The following is a 7,442-nucleotide window of genomic DNA, read 5'->3' on the forward strand; positions in this document are numbered from 1 at the left end:
AAGACACCCTCTTACACACACACACACACACACACACACACGAACACACAAACACGCACACACACACACACGAACACACACTCACGCACACACATACACACACACAAACACACACACACACACAAGGAAAGAAAAACATACAAAATAACCACACAAAAGACGGCGAGAAACAGAGAAAAAAGAAAAGAAAAAGTAACCAACACATTTTGTCTGAGCAATTATAAGCTATAGGCGGAGTGTGCGATAAATAATTATGATAAAAACAATATACAATTAAAATAATAATAAAGAGAGAAAACAAAAACAATCACCTAGCAAACGCTCCAATAACAAACCTTGACATGATTTATTACCTAACGAAAGACATAGGAACCTCTCTCAAACCTTTGTTTTGTTAATCCGAGGTTGGATTACGGAAGAGGGAGAGAGAGAGAGAGAGAGAGAGAGAGAGAGAGAGAGAGAGAGAGAGAGAGAGAGAGAGAGAGAGAGAGAGAGAGAGAGAGATTATTATTATTATTATTATTATTATTATTATTATTATTTTTATTATTATTATTATTATTATTTTTTTTATTATTATTATTATTATTATTATTATTATTATTATTATTATTATTATTATTATTATTATTATTATTATTATTATTATTATTATTATTATTATTATTATTATTATTATTATTATTATTATTATTATTATTATTATTATTTTTATTATTTTTTTTTATCTTCTTCTTCTTCTTCTTCTTCTTTTCTTCTTCTTCTTCTTCTTCTTCTTCTTCTTTCTTCTTCTTCTTTTTTTTTTTATTATTATTATTATTATTATTATTATTATTATTATTTATTATTATTATTATTATTATTATTATTATTATTATTATTATTATTATTATTATTATTATTATTATTATTATTATTATTAATGAATGAATGAATTAATTAATTAATTAATGTTTTTTTCATCTCATTTTTTTTTTTTTTTGCTTCCAGCAACATCTAAACGAAAGATTTTTGTTCTTTGAGTAATATTGATTTCCCAATGGCATACAAGATCAATTTTTAGAAACACATTTTGTAGGACGATTACCATTTTTTTTTTCAGAGCAACTTGCCAAACCGGTCACAAAAACTTGCCAAATGCCTTAAAACTTGCCAACCCTTTTTAAAAGAAATCGATTTTAAGCATAAGAGTGCACAAAGAAATGTAAAGGATAATGTTACACGTAAAATAGATACAATACTGACATGCCCTGAGTTGTGCCTTTTTCACCTCCGATCCTTTTAGAAGGGAATGGTCAACTAGCCACGTTTATACAATGCAATCTAACAAGCAAGTTCTATTACATTATGCTAAGCATTTGGTTAACAAACAAAACGATAATGATTTAAGCATTATTTTATTTTGAAAATCCTCAATTTTGAATAAAACAGCTTTCAAACTTCAATCGCCTAATTCAATTAAAAATATATTGATTTTCAGGATTGTCTCCCTTGGACAACAGCAAAAGGCAAATTAGATTCAATAGTCTGATGTCACATCGCCCAGCAACGGCGGCCATCGTGGTTCTAAACAAAGAAAAGCGGTACTTTTTATTCTTCATGCTGGCTAGAACGTTTCATATGTTTGTGATCAGAATGTGTAAAAGTCAAAACATGATCAGATTTATAATGTTTTTTTTCCCCTCTGGATACTCTTTTATGCTCGTCGGAGAAAGATTTCATAAGCGCGTCCGCCATTGTTCCGATGGTTTAGAGCCAGTTGCTAAGTTATCATGCGTCATTACGAGAGAAGTGACGTCATGACTGTTGAAGCGTATTCATGTGTACTTTAAATGATTAAATCGCTTAGAATAAAACGTAAGCATGGCCCACACCCCCCTCCCCTTTGTGATCATTCATGACAAAACAAGCATCTATATCATTATGAATCAGTTCAGTGGTACTACAAATCAAATATGTTAAAAAACAAAGCCACAGAGAAACAGTGCAATAAAAATTTGAGATCCCCTTAAGTACGGACATCGGGTCAGACAAGATCAAGAATTTGTTTTTATTCGATCTCTCAGCCAAACGGAAAGCATTTAGGATTGCTCTCGATTCCGCTGTAAAGATCGAAACATTTTTATCCAGGCGAAGTGATCCTGTGCCTTCCGATGAGTGATAGGCACATCCTACTGCATCTGCGCTCTTTGAACCGTCCGTAAAGATGTGAGTATAGTTTTGGTATGTTTGTAATATTGCTTTTAGTGTCTGTTTGTAACTATGTGGGTCTGTTTGTGATTTTTCGAGTTTTGTTAGATCCAAATTTATGTTTGGTCTATGTATGGACCATGGTGGTGTCTTTGCCTGGACGTATGGATGTATCCTATCTCAGAATCACAAGTATCTTGGAAGGTGCAAATAAATTATTTATTAAAAAAAAGAAAGTTTGTTTTCTCTGGGTACCTAGTCATGTGGGTATCCAGGGGAACGAAGAAGCGGATCGACTGGCAAAAGAGGCGGTGAGCCAAGAATTACAAGAAGGCAGTAAAATCCCACACGCGGATTTAAAGGTCAATATAAAAAACAAAACACGTCCGAAAGGAATGGGAACGATCCTGGAGTCGAGACGTACATAACAAATTAAAACAAATTAAAAAGTGACCTCGGCCCCAGACCCAACTCGGGGCTAAAAAGAAGAGACGAGGTCAAAATAACTCGACTCCGGATCGGACATACTGCCCTCACTCACCGTTTCCTTCTGGAGAGGGATGGAAAACCCCTTTGCAGAAGATGTAACTGTGACCTAACAGTTCACCATATTTTAATTGAATGTACAGAATTAGAACAGATAAGGCCACAACATAATGAAAACAGGGACTTGAAGTCTCTGTTCCAGTCGGTCGATCCGCTTACAATTTTAAAGTATCTGCAGGAATGTGAACTCCTGCAGAAATTGTAAATAAATATTTTTACATAACAAACATGTAACTATTATGATTTTATAAAGATTTGATTACAACAGTACACGTTTTGAGCAGCTATGGCCCCCCAAGGCCGATAAAAATTGATAAAAGACAGAAACGGGCGCTTAAATGACCTAATTAGTGTCGAAAGCGCCGTTAAACACCTAAAAACAAAACAAAAAAAAAAAAAACAAAAAAAAAAAAAAAAAAAAAAAAACAACAGAGAAACAGGAAGAGGAAAGTAAACACTAAGTCTAGGCCAGAACCATGAATGTAAAAGAAAAGACCTTCAACAAAGTGGGCATTGTCTTCTTTTCCTTTGTTAAAATACGATGACTTCCGCCATGCGCAGGGCCATTTCCATTTTATTTGGACAGTGGGTCTAAATCTCAAATGTTTACCTTAAATACCTCTTAATTTTCTATACAATACTGTCGGAATATTTTTTGCGATTTTTGCAATCATAAGAGTTGCTATGATAAAAATCTTTATCTCAATGATTATGGTTAACTTTAGGCTTATACAATTCACACTACTTTATAAAAACGCGAATTAGTTTAAAACTAGATTCAAAAATTCCTGTGGAAAGATGGACGCGCCCCCTCTACTGCAGACTTTTAAGCAAGTCAATTTTAAAAGTTTAATTTCAAACGTATATGTATGATCTGTATGACATTTCCAAATAATAATTGTCACGAAAAAACTATTTTTCTTGTTTAGAAATAACAGAGAGTATTTATTTTATAGCCAATAAACACATACTGTTTACGGTCAACAGTTCCGAAGCTACTTCCCGCTTCTTTTTACATTAGTGTTGGGCGATATCAGAATTTTCGATATCAATACGATACGATATAGCAGCGATACTGATATCCTAGTAAAAATAATGATGATCACTTCCCTCACTTGATCTATGGAAACGGCGTCTGCTATCATTCACAGGTCGATTGTTACATTTATGGGCGCAACGTGTATGAAGCATAATGGTTTTGTAAACATAAGTAAATAACTTCGTGAGAAATATCTATCGAAAAGTCGATTACTTTTGAATCGAGGGGAGGGAAAATAGAGCAGTAAAGTTAGGTGCCCCAAACGTAAACAATAACAAGTTGCTAGTGATTCCCGTTAGGGACCGGAATAATTTACGCACAATATAGGTCTCCCAATTTTGTAGTTTGAGTTGTAGGCAATACACTTTCAGTATTGAAAATATGTTTACATAAAATCTAACAGTTGCAGAAATAATAATATAAGGCTAAATTATTATGAAAATCAGGCTCCGAATAATTCTCGTTTTGTTCACACCAGCGCAATAATTTGCTCTGGTCTAAAAATAGATAGACTGTAACTTTGATAATTTTACCTTTTGTTCCATAAAATATCCATATCTAGACATTATTTGATGCATGATCGAGTATTTATGATATGTGTTTCTTTTGCCACCTAACAGCCAAATTTTAAAGGTTATTTTTTTCTATAATTTACATTGGAACTTGAGCTGTCAAGACAGGAACATGTGGTTTGCCATGTGCTTCTAGACCTTTGTTTACGTTTGGGGCACCTAATTATACTGTTCTATAGCGCCTCGCATAACTAATCATCAGACAAGAAGAGTGTATTGATAGCCCAATCTTCCTATTCATCAAACGAAAAGAGCTACTCCCGGTATGACACGCTAATAACAGCTGATCGACCCACGGGAAATTCCTATTCGTTGGCCATCTAGTCTTCCATATGGCCAGAACCCAAAAAGTGCCAAAAAAAAGTGCCAAACTTGCCTAATCATTTATTTATTTATTTATTTTTGTGCCAAACATATTTTTAAGATGCCAAATTTGAGGAAATAGAATGGTCCCCGAAAGATCAAATTCAAGTTCCAATTGAGCAAAAATGCTATGATTTTGTGGGTTTTGGGTGGAGGGGGAGGGGGGGGACTCCAATACAATACCGTTTTAGTACACCAAAGAGATGATAGTCAGACGAAACGATATCATTAGCGATATTAAGACTTCTTACCACAAGGCATAATGTATACAAAAAGAACACATTTTAATTTCCAAAGAACACGATAGCCATTAATGCTCTTGCTGCTAGTTGCACTTTAAAATTCTTCACGGTATATGAGGACGGATGCAAATTCGAATCATGGAATCCTACTTAAATTCACTGGTTGCGTGTGTCACGGGTCAGTTCGATTGAAACCAAGCTACGGTTGTAGGAGATTTCATTCTACTCGGACATATAGATAAGAGTTTCTCTTCCCCCCCCCCCAAAAAAAAAAAAAAAAAAAATAAGTCTGATATCTCAAAAGGCACGAAGCAGTGAAAAGAATTAAAGAATAACAAGCAATATGATAATCATTTTTACATTTATTTCTTAACTAAGCTAAATAATATATTAGTGCAGGGAAGTTATTGAGAAAGCTGTTTCACCTATTAACTATGTAAAAGACTGTTACAGACTGTTACTATAACAACATATAAAATAACAAAAGATAAGGCATTACCGGGGGCTTTGTAAAAGAGATAGAAAAAATAAAATATCATAGGTGTCACAGTAAAGGTTGTTCACAATTATCTTATTAAATTTTATTTTATTAAGAACTGAATTCATCTCACTCCAGTTATATTTCGGTAGGCTTAGATAAACTTTACCTTCTAATATTAGATCGTCTTTCCTTTTATAGCCTTCCCTCGAATTAATTTCTAATTAGTGAATACTTTTCATTCTACATTCTGTCACGTAGCCATTTATTATAAAAGCTGATAGGTCTAACATTCGACACTCACTTTCTCTCCACAATCTATGCCGGACGGCCAGTCACTCTATTCCTATATATATATTGTAAGATTTTTATCTTTTGGGACTTTGTAGATATTATATCTACACCATTAAGACGCCGGAGCTTTTAACTTTGATTGTATAATCTTCAAGGATCAAACCCAAGCCCGCTGTACTACACTATAACCTCTTACCAATTGCCTGGAAGTGGAATTTTACGAGTCCGATCCTGTTATCAGAGGAATAGATCATCCAAGCCCATCAACTGCCTGGAAACGTAAACTTACGAACCTGACAAATTATCATAAGTTACGTAAAATATTCATATCTCTATTTGTAACTGCCACGATCACTGTTTATCTCTTTTAATTAAATTTCATCATTATTTTTATTTCATTGTAAACAAATCGTTAATTGTTTTTCATTTATAGTAACTAGTAAATTCTGGGGCCTCATTCTACATATATCTTTATACATAGTCGAGTAGCTCTTTACTCACTTGAGACCATGACATTTTGGAGGGGACACATATAAAGAATTGAATTTATTTAGTTACTTATATCTATTTCATCTAACTTTAAAGTTTAAATTGTAAAACTCTTAATTGCCCCACTTGATCATATTTTAATTGAACTCCCTATTTACAGGATTAATTTTTTTTTCTTTTTCATTTCTTCATTTAAATGGAATAGCAATTTATCCATTCATTCTTTCATTCAAATTGAATAAATTTTATTGATTCATTCCTTCATTCATTTATTCATTTATAAATCATTCATTCATTCATTGTTCATTCATTTATTTATTCATTCATTCATTCATCCATTCATTCGTTTATTCACTCATTTATCCAATCATTCATACATTAATTCCTCCCTTCATTCTTTCATTCATACATTATCCATTCATTCATTCATCTATTCACTCAGTTTTTCATTCATTCATTCATTCCTTGTCCACTTTGTTATTATATCACTCATTTCATTTTGTTGTTTGCCTCATTCATGAATTGTTTTCAATATGTTTACATTCCATAACGATTCATTCACCTATCATCCAATCACTCAGTGTTGTGAACACATTTTGTAACTATTGTAAATCTTACGATATTTTATTGTTTTGTATTTCAGACATCACTGTTAAACACTCTTCAATGCCTAATTACAATTGTTGAACAACCATTGAACAAGAGAGAGGTCCCAGCCACGAACTGAGTTGGTAGATATATCCTTCATTATTCTCTTTTACATGAGTTGGGCATCACATAGTAACTATAGACATCGTGATTTGTTTTGCATAGTGATTTGTTTTAAATGCATTTTTGGCATATTACTGTTACCGAAAACCACTTATATATTATGTTCTGAAAAGTGAGTCTTTAAAAACTAAATAATAATAAAAGGAGTCTACTAGCCGTCGTGTTATATTTAGTGATAGATAACTTGGGATTATTTTGGCATCCTATTATTGTTATCACACTCTAGTATATTAGCATCATTGCGAATAATTGTACACAAACTAACGACGAGTCACACACATTGGTGATACATTTTTCGTAGTAACATAGTTTAGAGTACACGCGATTGACACATTGTTATTGACACAAGTCATAATAACTCCGCATTGTATTGACACATTGCTTTATAAGATATAACGATAAAAGGCATCAAATTCAACATACATAATAAGTTGAAATAAGAGAGAGAGATTTCTAAA

Source organism: Berghia stephanieae, chromosome 6 (assembly GCF_034508935.2).
Source record: "Berghia stephanieae isolate SIO BIC M18660-M18661 chromosome 6, UCSD_Bste_1.3, whole genome shotgun sequence".
Taxonomy (NCBI): domain Eukaryota; kingdom Metazoa; phylum Mollusca; class Gastropoda; order Nudibranchia; family Aeolidiidae; genus Berghia; species Berghia stephanieae.